General features: G+C 38.2%; 1 protein-coding gene across 4 annotated transcripts in view; it reads right to left on the reverse strand.

Annotated features, from left to right (window-relative positions):
• Positions 1-14,360, reverse strand: part of LOC146798199 (uncharacterized) — a 485,077-nt gene that overhangs the window by 264,202 nt on the left and 206,515 nt on the right. The gene's annotated exons all lie outside the window — the stretch shown is intronic.

Consider the following 14,360-nt stretch of genomic DNA (forward strand, 5'->3'; position numbering starts at 1 on the left):
CAGCGTTTCCGCTCGGTCCTGCTTCGTGTGACGCTATTATTGCCTTTTTGATTTTGGTTCACGTGTTATCTGTCTGTCCTGATTTATCATGCTGACCGGCATCTATGCGATCACTCCAACCAATATAACAACGGTCTACATCCCCGTTACCTTCGTCTTTTTCCCTGATCAGACAGTTAATTAGGAAGCGAAGGATATAGTTCTTAACAATTATTTTTCTATTTTGTATAGCATCTGCTATGCTCTCAGAACCTTCCCCTGTTCTTATGAATGTGTACATTTTCTTTAGATGTTTATCCATATCTGGTAATTTTTCCAGATCTGCGACTGCTCGTCTAAGCCGTAGTGAAAACACGAGCATTCTGTCCTTTCCTGGATCTGGATCATATATACATTCGGGGATGTCTACTTTTACTGTCAGTCCCCCTCCTGACGCTATTCCGGATCCTCCCTCCCCGCTGTCCTCGAGCTCCTGGAGCTGGTCTTGCGTTGGGGGTGCAGGGAAAGATCCGTCCACGTAGGCTGGTGGGGATTCCTCTAGGTAGGTGTTAATAAATCTTTCGGATGCTGTTTATTTTATTTTTCGGGGTACTGGCGGTGGCACTCTAATTGGTCTGTCTACTGGGGTCACTCTTGCTAGTTCTTCCGAAAGGACGGGGTAAATACCAGCAACGACTGTATTCGTTTTTCTTTCGGTCTGCTCTCTTTTTACCCGTTCCCCTTCCTCCTGTAATTTCTTTTCTTTGGCTTTTTCAGACTCCTGTTTTCTTCTCTCTATTTTGTGGAACTCTTTCTCTGTCCTTCTATGTGACTCTTTGCGCCACAACTTAATGGCGTCCTTCTGAGCAGGTCTAGATTTTCTCTTCCATATTTCTTCCTCCACTTTCATAATGCTTTCCGCATCCCACGTTCCCGTGGTAGGCCACCTATATTTTGTCTCTAAATCCTTCGTGTAATCCACCCATAGTTCTAAAAATAACACGGCATCTAAACCATGCTTACAGTACATGAAATGTCCAGGTGTGTCCCTAGGCGGAATGTTAACTGGTTCCTCTAGTACACCTTTTCTGGTACATATCGTACGCAGTTTTGAAAACAACGGCATGTTGGAATGTAGCCGAAAACAAAAATCACAATGATCAAAAAACAAAACTCACAATGAAACAAACTTACATAAAAAACCTAACACATTCAAACCTGACTGAACCTGACTAAGACAATAACATTCATACAGTTAAATCGGTGCACCTTACTACCTAGATTACTTTAATCCTTGATGCATGCTCTTGAACATACCGGTCTCACAAGTGAGACACGTCTTTACCGTGTTCATTAAATGAACCCGTCTTGATTGCAACCCCTATGAGAAACTCACCGGGAAGCAGAACTTGAACTTGAAGGCCTCGGACACTTGACGCTGCGCAGGGAATGGCGTATCTTAGGTGGATCTCTAGAAACCTCAGACACAGCTCTCTCGCAGGTGGGCTCTGGGTTGGGACGATCCGCAATCCTCACCGCCTCGTATGGATGCCTGGTCGCAGTCCGTCTCCTTCGTTGGCCTGAGGGAGTTGGCGGGAAAACCCGCGACGTGTACACTTGAAGTCCGTCACGGCTGTGGAAGGGGGCAAAACTGGACCTTCATCTCCGGCGCATGGGGAAGGAGATATGTCCCTATTCGGGCGCCATTTAATGTCGTAAATAAAGTATTACGCAGTCATAATTTCTATAATATCAATATGATCATGCATAAAGCAAGAGGCTGAGTCTGTGGTATCAGGTTCAAAAGGGCTTTATTCCAATAACTCGAGTCATAGGGAGAATAGTTCCATCACCACAAGGGATCAGGAAGGGTCTCTCGGGAATATTCTCAAACATTATTCAGAGAGTACAGTATATATACATTTCAATCAAATACGTAAGCAAAAGAGCAAGAGAGAATAAGATAAGAGCATGTGGGTGTGCATGTGGGCGTGAAGGTGGGCGTCCAAGTGGGCGTCCATTTGATGATAACAGGTAAACGTCATAGGTGGGTGGATACCTGGAGGGGGTTACGTGATCTGCTGGAATTATACTGGAACTTTGCCTTACTTGTGCTCGACTCAAGCATGACGTGTAACTGACGTGGGGAAGGGTTGCTGTGCAACCGGGGAGTCTGGAAGTGAGGCCTTCAGTGAGGCCTTCAGTGTCAGAGTGACCAGCACATCTTGTTATATCTGGTGTCTATAGTCTGGAGCAGGGACTGAATTGTGACATAGGTTGCCCATCACCAAGAGCCAATGTGGCATCTATTTCTTCCTTTACTGCGGAGGCCTTGCACGGGGGCTATGGGCTTTTCACTGACGTGAGTTTTGCAATCTCACAAAGAGAGACAGTAAAGCTAGGCTTTCTCCTTGTAGACGGATCATGTTTATTCCTCCTTCTCCAGGCAGGAATGCGGCTCGGTAGGAGTAAGCAGATAACCGTGCTCAATACTGTCTCGGCGGACAGGGCCCCTTTGGCTGAGGCCCAAGTGTGCAAGGCCAAGGATACGCAGCTGCAGCTCTCTGAACGTCTGAGACCTGAAACCTCTTTTTGGGTCTGGCTGAGCCACAAAACACGGGTTTTCATGTGGTTCAGGGAAACATGATGTAAAACGTGTAGGCCTCAATACAGATTTGTCGTTTCTCTCATGGGAGACTGGATGATGGCAGGCCACGTTTATAGCATAAGCATCATGATAGACAGGCCATGGTGATAGACAGGCCATGGAGGGGAAATGCATAGGTTACATGCATGTATACATAAAGCGTTTGAGGGGGACACAGGGGACATATAAGTCTCACAATTTACATTTCCTCAAGTTGCAACCCATAGAAATGTGTGATTCCATTTGAAAAAATGTGGGAAGGACTGATTTTACATTAACATGTATATGTGTGAAAAAAGAGAGGGAAACATTGCCACTTACTGGTGGTGGTGAGAGGAGAGAGGTGTACAGCTCTGAGATTCTGGCTCTGATAATCTGCTGTTTGAGTGCCACATTTGTTTCTCAACTAACTAATTTTAAAGGTGAGTTATGAGTTTGAGAGGGGATGTATGTGGTGATTTTTTATATAAATATTAGAATTGTTGTTCTTCTTTTAAAGTTGTGTTTTACATTTTGTGTTTTAGGAAATATTGACCTGTCTTGAACTTGTAAGATATTATGGAGTATGTCTTCACTGTAAGTTAAGGTGTACTGGTATCACTGAGGAATACTGTTTTGTGCCTAGAATCACATCATGAGTCTGTCTGCACACAGGATTTGTTGTCAGAGATTTAATTTGTGTTGCTCTTGTTCTGTTAGCCTTGCACTCGCAGAAAAGGGGCAGTTTGTTTTCTTAAAGTGTGATGGTTAGCATTCAGCAGAAATCAGTTACTCACAAATGAGAGGCAAATGCAAACACATTTGAAAACAGCATGGTACATTTTCCTACCACTTTAAAAGTTGTGTTTTACATGTTATGTTAAGGAAGATATTTAAGTGCCTTGAACATGTTAGATATTATGGAGTATGTCTTCACTATAAGTTAAGGTGTACTGGTATCACCCAGGAATACTGTTTTGTGCCTAGAATCACACCATGAGACAGTGTGCACACAGGAATTGTTGTCAGAGATTTAATTTGTGTTGCTGTTGTTCTGTAAAACTTGCACTCGCAGGAAAAGGGCAGCTTGTTTTCTTAAAGTGTGATCGCTAGCACTCAGCAGAAATCATGATCTCACAAATGAGAGGCAAATGCTAACACATTTGAAATCAACAGGGTAGATTTTCCTTCCAATCTTGTAATGGGTGAGGTAGTTCCTACATGTACAAAACTCCAATTAACCCTTACCAAACATGTACTCTTACACACATCTGCAGTCTTCATGCAGTTGTGCAAGTCTCCATGCAGATCTCTCTTGCAACTGACAATACACAGTCTCCAGAAACACACTCTTTGCACACATGCAGCAGCTTCTCCTACACTCCCATGCATAATACTCAGCTCTGTGTTGTGTTTCAGATAGCAGTGTGTAACGCAAACACATTCAACGTCATCAAGGCTCATTTCCTTTGCTGAAGTCTAATCACTCACCCTGTAACACATGGTCATGGTCTCAAGGAGCTGTTAGGACATGTGCTCTTTTCTGCTTCTGTAAAATATAAGAAAAATGTGTCAGGCTGTCACAGTAATTATCACTTGCTCCTCCACAGTACTAAATGTGCTTTCAAATTGCTAAAGGAAATATCGCTTTCTGCCTAGAATCACACCATGAGTCTGTGTGCACACAGGAATTGTTGTCAGAGATTTAATTTGTGTTGCTGTTGTTATGTAAAACTTGCACTTTCAGGAAAGGGCCAGCTTGTTTTCTTCAACTGTGTTGGTTAGCACTCAGCAGAAATCAATATCTCACAAATGAGAGGCAAATGCTAACACATTTCAAATCAACAGGGTAAATTTTCCATCAAATCTTGCAATGGCTGAGGTTGTTCCTACATGTTCAAAAGTCCAATTAACCCTTACCACACATCTACTCTTATACACATGTCTGCACTCTTCATGCAGTTGTGCAAGTTTCCATGCAGATCTCTCTTGCAACTGACAATACACAGTCTCCAGAAACACACTTTTTGCACACACGCAGCAGCTTCTCCAACACCCCCGTGCGTACTACTCAGCTCTGTGTGGTGTTTCAGATAGCAGTGTGTAACGCAAACACATTCAACGTCACCAAGGCTCATTTCCTTTGCTCTAGTCTAATCACTCACCCTGTAACACATGGTCATGGTCTCAAGTAGCTGTAAGTACATGTGCTCTTTTCTGCTTCTCTAAAATATAAGAAAAATGTGTCAGGCTGTCACAGTAATTATCACTTGCTCCTCCACAGTAGTAAATGTGCTTTGAAATTGCCAATCAAATATCGTTTTCTGCCTAGAATCACACCATGAGTCTGTGTGCACACAGGAATTGTTGTCAGAGATTTAATTCATGTTTCTCTTGTTTTGTAAGACTTGGACTCGTGGGAAAGGGTCAGCTCATGTGATAGGATTTGAAAAGCTCAACAAAAAATTGTAATGAATTAAAATTACATTAAGGTATTTTTTTTTAGTTTCTTGCAGGTATTGCTGAGCAACAGTGAAAAAATTTAAAGATGCTTATAAAGTCAAGAAAGAGAAAAGAAAAGCAACAACAACTATATTTGAAGACAACTGGTAAAAAAAAAATAGGAGGAGAAGCTCGTGTTTGAAAACAGAAAAAGTCTTCTGGTAAGCAGACTAAAGAATTTTTAAAAAATACCTTAAAAAAAAAAAATTATAGAAAGATAAATTCAAACAGTGTTTCAAGTACAAAACAACAACAGAGTCGACAGCAAAACCAAAATGCTAATGTAGACTCAGAAGTAAGACAGTGACTTAACACGAAAAATAGATTTTAAAAACATTCATCGAAAAATTTTTCAGAGAAGAGTGATATTAAATTTGCTAAAGGTTGTGAAAAAATATAATAAGAAAACCAAATTTCATAAGAAAAAGAAATTTATTGAAAGTATTGTTACGAAGGCTTTAGAAATAAAAAAAAAACTATTCATTTTAATTTTGAACAGGATGCGTAGATTAGATAAATTAGTCAATGCAATGAAGTCACAAAGCAAAAGGAAAAGAGAAGTGAAAACAAATAACTTTTGTAAAGTGTTCTTAGGAGAATGGAAGCATAGTTCAAGTACTGAACCATTTTTTAATGAAGAGAGTTATCTTCAAAGTAATAGTTTGTTGCATGCAGTTGACACCAATGGTAGAGCACATGAAGTTAAAGATGGTTGTGTAATGGAAAAGGAGAAAATGGTTCCAAGAAATGAGGAAGAAGTGATGGCTGATGAGGTTATGGGGAGACGTCCTAAAGCCCCAGTGTACACTTGGAATTGTAGTAGTATTTGTACTGTGCGTCAAGAACCTATTGATAAATTACGTGACTTTCTAAGAGAATATAGTCAAAAGAGTGTTAAACAGAAGATTAAGGTGCTTCAAAGACTAGATCCATGCAGAGTGAGAGCGAATACTGGTTTGCAAGGACATTCTCTGGCTTGTCTATCTAGGAAAGTGTGTCAAAGTGTTTTTCACCATTTTAGGATGCTGGCAATACATCATACTGAAATGAGAAAGTTTGTGAGAACATTGTATTTTGCTAAAAGTCCAGCACTAAAGTTAAATGAGTTGAATAATGCTCTGTTCCGTGGATCTGTATCAGATGTAGTGAAGGTTACTGATGAGATTCAGTTTTGTTACTTTGGTCCAGAACACGAAAGTGCAGAAAATGACACAGTTATTGATGAAAATGTGGAAGAGAATGTAGAACTTACTGTTAGTAAATTTTGTCATTGCATCTTCAAAATTTTTACTATCATCTCTAATGAAAGACCAAATATTACTTGTATTTGTTGCCGGAGAAACCATTATAAAATTCAAACAAGGAATGTTGATCTGTATAAAAAAGTGAAAATGGAGATAATTATAAGTGGAAAGATTTTGCAACATATATATTTCTGGAAAATTGTTTTGAATTGGGTGAAGATCAGTGTATTTGTAAATACTGTTATAACAAGTTAGAAGAAAATACAATGCCAGCAATAGCTTTACATAATAAATTAGAATTGGTTGATATTCCTCCAGAACTTTCTGATTTAAATACGTATGAGTCTATACTCATTCAATGTGTCCATCCGTTTCAGACCATAGTGCGTATGGAGCCAAAAACAGGTAAATTACCTCCTTCGGATTTACAAAGAGGTTTAAAAGGAAGAGTTGTCTATTTGCCATTGGATTTGAAAAAAAATATGGAAACAATTGATGCAGATACTTTGGAAACTGAACCATTAGTTATTCTGGTTAATGGTGTACCTACACAGAATAAGAAAATTTGGCAGGAGCTGGTGGATGTACGAAAAGTACAAAGAGCAAATTTGTATTTGAAAAAAAATAATAAATGGTATGAAGCAATTTATATGGATGAAGATGAAGAAGTTTTACTAGAAGACACAGGAATACCAACTGGGCAAATTGAAAAAAGTGGATAAGTCAAAAGAAGAAGAAATTTATGAACATTTCAGCATACATACTCTTCATTCTAAAGAAGTTATGGGAAACGCTATTGATCGGTTTCAGATGAAGAAAGCAAAAGGAACTCCTGTGAGTGTATGGGAGGAGAGCTTGGAAGCTCGTTGTTTTCCCCAACTGTTTCCTACAGGAGAAGGTGGGCGATATGATGAACGTCCAGTACAGATTCCTGCTTCGGAGTATCGGACTACAAGATTATATGCAGAAGATCCCAGATTTCGTCAAAGTATTCCTTATTTGTTCCATCTTTTATTTGAAAGTGACTTGTCTGCACTATCTTATGCAGTAAATCACATTTTGAAAACTGGAGTACATCTACATAATGTGTCAGCAAAGGACTTTAACAACAAAGTGCAACAGCGAGATGATCATTTGGAATCTCAATTGATCAATTTGATGGCTTGTCAGCGTGGGACTAATGAATATTGGTACCGACGCCATGGAGAATTGAAGTGTATGTTATGGAATTTAGGAACTCCTACATGGTTCCTTACCCTAAACTGTGCCGAGTACGCTTGGGATGATCCTCTAGATTTTCTTCGGGAGGCAAATTCAAACATTAAAAACATACAATACAAGACAGCAGGAGAATTGTGATCATTGGATCCGGTTAATATTTGCAGATATTTCAATCATAGATTTGAGGCTATGATGTCCTTCATCTGCAATAAAAAAAAATCCACCTCTTGGAGATATTGTGGATTTCTTTTGGAGAAAAGAGTACCAAGCAAGAGGTGCTCCTCATTTTCATATGCTGTTGTGGATCAAGGATGCCCCAAAATTTGGAACAGATTCTGATGATGCAGGTTTAAGTTTCATTGAAGGATATGCAACATGTGCTATACCTAAAAGCACAGAAGAGAAAAACTTAAAAGAGAAAGTTTTACGTTTCCAAAGTCATCGGTGTGGAAAATACTGTCGACGAAAGTACAAGAGTAAAGATAAATTCTACACAAAATGTCGATTTGGATTTCCACGACCTGTTCTTTCAAAAGGAAGAGTAAACAGTTTTATGTCAGCTGTTCGACATACTATTACAAGAAAATCGCCTAAGAATACCTACAACCTAAGAAGAAAACAAGAGTCAAAATATATAAATGACTACAACCCAGTCATTTTATCCATGTGGAATGCTAACATAGATATACAGTATGTGGCTGACAATTCTATTGCTGTTGCTCAGTATGTCACATCTTACATCACTAAATCTGAGAAAACGGAATTGAAGGAAATGTGGGAAGAGATTTCTCACGAGAAGACTGTCAGTAAGAAGCTATACAGTTTCAGTTTAAAGATGTTATCGCATCAAAAAATTGGATCCTACGAATGCTCAGATAGGTTATCATCTGCAAGTCTGTACTCGAAATCCAGAAGAATAATTTGGGTAAGTTTAGGCCTTGCAAGAATGCGAAATCAGGTACTGAAATCTATTCGAGAAATTGAATATTTAGCAGAGTTCGAACCAGAAAGTACAGACATTTTAAGAACAAACATGTTGGACACATATTACCCACAAAGAAGTCATCACCTTGAGAACATGTGTCTCTATGAAGTGCTGCAGAACTTCATTTTTAAACGGAATGCCACAGAAGATATCAACAATGGAAAATATAAAGTCAGTGGTGAGGAAGGATGTTTGGTGAAGCAAACAAAAGGAAGTTTGATAAATCACCGGAAGCTGAGTTGCGACACTCCTGACAAAAAGAAATTTTACTACTTGGCACTTTTGCAGCTGTTTAAACCATGGCGTTCAGAGGACGAACTACTTGGAGAATTCCAGAGTTATGAAGATTCCTTCAATGCTAGCAAAGACAGCATAGAATGCAGTACTTTCACAACTTATGTTCAAATGTTAAATGAAGAAATTGAACAAGAAGCAACAATTGCAGCTGAAGTAGCTAGAGACAGTTCTCAAGACAGTCAAAGTTCTGGGACATTCAGTCAAGATCCTCTAGGACAACCAATCATAGAAAATGAAGCAGCAATAGCCATGACTGAAGTCGAAACAGCTATGAATCATGCTCAGGATGATTTAATAAACTTACCGAATTTGGAAGAACAACTGAATGATGAACAACATCAAATTTATGAAGCAGTCAGGAAAAAAATTGATCACGGATTACTACATGAAAATAAAGAGTGCTCATGCACATCTTTTGAAGCAATGAGAATGTATGCAAGTGGACAAGCAGGAACTGGAAAAAGTTTCTTAGTTAATGTAATTAGAAGCTATCTACAGAAGAAAACGGATTCCATTTTGTCTTGTGTTGTTACTGCTCCAACTGGGTTAGCAGCGTATAACATAAAAGGAGTTACCTTACATCGTTTGCTAATGTTACCAGTAGAGCATGAGAACAAAATACAATACCACAAACTAGCAGGAGAAGCTTGCTTGGAAGTTTCAAGAGTATTGAAGAAAATGAAAGTACTCATTATTGATGAGGTAAGCATGGTATCAAACTTAATGCTTGCCTTTGTGCATTTAAGAATGCAGCAAATACTAAAGACAGACTATGACGTGTTTATTTGGAGGAAAACACATCATAGTTTTTGGGGATCTTTTGCAACTTACTCCAGTTAAAGGACAATCTGTATTCGATACACTTACACATGAAGACACGAAAAAGTCGTTAGGAAGTATAGGCAATGTAAATATTTGGACATATTTTGAGTATAAGGAACTCATTACCAATATGAGGCAAGCCAATGATGAGGATTATGCAAGTATTCTGAAAGATATAAGAATTGGACTACTCACAGAACATGGCATAAAAGCATTACAGAGTCGATTGCTGGGTAATCTGTTTACAACAGAAGAAATAGTTCCAGAGAAAATAGACAAGAAAATTGCTGAAAAAAATACTGTAATCTGCTTAATGCCAACACTACATGAATGCTCTGTATTCAATCAAGAACTTTTGAAATTGGAAAATGAAGAGATCATAAAACTGGAAGCTGTGGATAAAATTCAACATGAACGAATAACTATTATATTGACAGGCAAATTGCCTACTAAATTGGATTCTCTGGAGAAAAACATTTCAAAAACAGCTGGTTTGGAAAAGAATCTTTATGTGTGTATGAACAGTAGAGTAATTTTAAGAGGTAATTTGGATGTAGAAAAAGGTTTAGTGAATGGAGCTATAGGTAAAGTTGTGGGTTTTGTTAAGTACCAGAAAAAAGATGGAATTGAATCCTTAAAAATAAAATTTGATCAGATTGAAGAGGTTAAAGTCATTAGTCGTTGTTCAGTTCATTTTTTGCTAGTGAAAGACTTATATGTACATAGGAAGCAGTTTCCGATTTCTCTAGCATATGCTGTAACTATTCACAAGTCTCAAGGATTAACTGTTGATAGTGCTTTTGTAAACATTGGATCTACTGTGTTTAAAGAAGGTATGGCATATGTTGCTTTGTCACGCGTGAAAAAATTATCTTGTTTATTCATGATAGACTTTGATGACTCAAAAGTAAGTGCTGATGCAAACTGTGTAAAGGAGTATAATAGATTAAGAAGAAGCTATGCTCCTCATTTAGGTCAGTATCCTGTGTTGTTTGTCGGAAAAGGAGATTTGAGAATATCTGTAATGAGGATGTACAGAAGAGAAAACAAAAAGACAGTGATGTGACTGCAAGCAAAAAGAAAAAGGACAGTGTGGAAGAGGTTGTTGGTTGTCATTTTGAAAATAGCTCTGGTGTCAACTGCTACGCAACTGTAGTGCTGAATGTTGTATTTTATCTTGAATTTTTGCAAGAGCAGATAATAGTAAATCAGGGAAAAAGATTCTGTTCTTTGCTGAGTCTCCTTTATGAGAAGCTGAGTAATGATAAAAATAAAATAGAAAGTGCTTCTGATGTTAGAAATCTTTTAGATGTATGTTCTGGATGTACACAAAATGTGCAGCAAGATGCACAGGAATTCTTAATGTATATGCTGATGGTACTGGAAGATGAAGGGGTAGAAGTAGAAAATGTATTTGGTGTCTCTTATAAATGGTAACATTGTTGTGAAAAAAGGTTCATATATTTACCATTACCAGAAAGTAAAACAGTGACTTTTAGTAAACTAGTTAAAGACGCTAATCACAACATGGAAGGTTCAGAATGTAAATCTGAAATGTTGTCAACGTTATTTTTAAAGAAATATGGACAGTATGTAATTTTAATGGTACAACGTTGTACAGCTGATGGAACAAAATTGGAAACTTTACTAAAGAAGTTTGTTGGTAATCAATTATCTATATCTGGAAAAACTTTTGTAGCAGTTGCAATAATTTTTCATGACGGTCCTTCTATAACTTCTGGTCATTACACAGTTTATCTTAAATGTGAAAAAGGATGGACACTGTGTAATGATTCTCAATTGATTTTCAAGCAACGTTTGCCTTATGATTTACCCAATTGTTACTTAATTTTTCTGAAACCCAAATTTTAAATACTAAATTCAGCATCTGAAGAAAGCATTATTTAAATTTTAAAGGATTAAAATTGAATATTGCACTCAAAAAGGATTTTAAACTTACCATTTGGCCTCAAGGAAAGGTAAAACAAACAATTGTGGACTTCTTTGACAGATATTATTTTGGCATATGTTCTTTTGCAACAAGGTTTACAGACGTTATTTCTTGAAAATTGTTATTGTACTTAAACTGTATTTTTGACATTTCTATTAAGGTATGTTTTAGTGAGGATAGATTCAGGGCTTTTTTAAACAATCTTTCCGATAGTTTTTTTTTTTGCCCGCTGTTAAATGATGAATACAATTAATTTCACTATTTTCAGTGAAAATCAAAACATTCTGAAAACAGCAAAAAAAGGGCAAAAAATTGCTTTGCTAAATATGAAAAAACATGTACGGTTTAATAAAATGTATTGTTAAATATTAATACTTTTTTTCTTTTTTTCAGAACTAGAAAGAAAATTTAGAAAATGTAATTCAATTTCCTTGCAATTAAATAAAAACATTTATTTCTAAATAAGTTACTTTGATGGTCAGGTAAGTTTAAAATATCTGTATGTCTCACTGCTTTCGTTTCATGCTTCCTTTTCTTCACCTCTCCTTACTCTGCTTTTCTCATTTCTCTTCTCACTCTCTCTTCCTGCTTTACTACTCTTTTGTTAACTCCCTCACTCCTTCTCTACTACTCCCCTACCTTTACTACCTCCATCACAAATTTTTCATCCATGTTTCTTTCGCTGTATCCATATGTCTTAGTCTTTTTAACTGCCTTACTCCTTCTCAGTTGTTTGCTTTCTGTCTCTGTATCTGTCACTCACTGTTTGTCTGTTTTACCCTTAATTTCCTTAACATCTCTGGGGCAGATTTACAAGCCACCTGCGCTGCCACTACGTCACTTTTCTTGACGTACTAGTGGCGCAGGGTGCTCCTCCATATTTACAAGGAGAGGATAAGCCACTCTGTGTGTCTTTTTCTTTTCCTCTCCTTGTAAATACAGCCAATTCAAACGCAGCACTAAAATGAGCTATTATCTTTTTTGATAGGTTTAGGGTACCTATACGTAAGTACTGATGCAGAGTTTAAAGTTTAATAGGAAGACTCTCTTCCCTTCATCTGTGAAATGTACACCATCTCTTTTTTAATTACTTTGCCACTCCCCTCTCTTTGTCAGGGAGTCCCTGAAGGTTTACTAAAGTTGAAAAAAATGATTATTTTTTTTAAAAAACATCATTGGGTGCGCGCAGGGTGCGCGCACCCCCCCCAAAAAATTGACAAATAAATTCAAAAAACAACTTTTTGTGTTTAGATTTTAGGTGGCTCTAAAAAGAGACCTTGAGTTAATGTAGGGACAGAGGAAGAGAAAAACGAAAAAAAAAATAACAAAACTATGGCCCAGTGCAAGAGTGCTCCTCCAATTTTCTCTGAATGAGATCAACACTGCTCTCACCCATAGTAATAAGAGTACCACAATCCATGCACCGTGTAGACATCCTCCCAAAACAAGGACGAATATCCAGAGGTGTGTAAGAAGGTGAAGGTGAAGGCACCATCGCAGAAGAAGTGCTCGGCTGAGCTGCCAAAGATGTGCTCGGCTGAGCTGCTGCAGATGTCGTCGGCTGAGCAGGTGGAGGGTTTGCTCCAGAAGCTTGACGAAAAGTCACAGGATGCATTTTCTCAACGTGCCTCAACATTGTGTGAATACTAAAAAAGTACTTCTTATTAGCATTCCCATGTGATAAGGTCCGCTGACAAAGTATGCAGGTGACTTTTGGTGCATTCACCTTCTTTTATCCCTTAGGAAAAGTGAAAAACTGCCATATAAAGGAGTCTTTCTGCTTCCTCTGCCTCTGTCTCTCAAGAGTGTCCTGTTCACTCTCAGAAGGTGGCTGGTGCTCTGCCATTGTCTCACAAAAACAGAGTAGCTCCTTCTCCAAGGGAATCAGAACTAACAATGAGGGGAGTGGGTGTGGTTTTGGAAGAATCTGGAACTGAAAGTACTTTGAACCAATGAAAAGTGATGTTTCTTGATCACATGACTTGCCATGAGGGAATTGGGTGTGGTGTTGAAACAATCTGAAACTGAAAGTAATGAAAACCAATTAAAAGTGTTGTTTTATTAATCACATAACTCGAGGTGCGCGCACGGAGCAAGCTCAGAGCGCGCACGGTGCAATTACGCATGCGCGAACGTGTACGCGCGCATGCGCATAAGTATTATGCACGTACGTAACGCGCATACGCAGCATGCGCGCATGCGCGAACGTCAGCGCGCGTACTCTGCGCGTATGCTCGAGTGTAGCGCGCGGAGCACCTACGACGCACGCATGCGTACGTACGCATGCATACTGGGTGCGCGCTGCGAGCGCGTACTAAAACGTATGTATGCGTACGTAGATAACGTACGCATGCGTACATGAAAAACGTACGCATGCGTACTAGGTGCGCGCACCCTAAAAATTTATAGAAAAAAAAAAAATTAAAGTGTACATAAGTTAATAGAACATATTAACTATGCTGTTCAACTTTATCCAAATTCAAAGTAAAAAAAATAATGAGCCACACCAAATTAAAGGATACAGATAATCTATAAATGTATACATAGGGAAATTTTTGTAAAAGAAATATATAAAAAATATATTAAAAATTCTAAAATTAGCATTTAAAAAACCTTTGAAATTCACTGAAAAAACCATAGGTTTCACACACGTTATAGTTAGCTGGACATTTTACTCATAAAAAACCAATGAAATTCCCCCATTATAATTAGTTCAGCTAACTATAACTCGCG

The sequence above is a fragment of the Triturus cristatus genome, chromosome 9 (genome assembly GCF_964204655.1).
Source record: "Triturus cristatus chromosome 9, aTriCri1.1, whole genome shotgun sequence".
Classification (NCBI taxonomy): domain Eukaryota; kingdom Metazoa; phylum Chordata; class Amphibia; order Caudata; family Salamandridae; genus Triturus; species Triturus cristatus.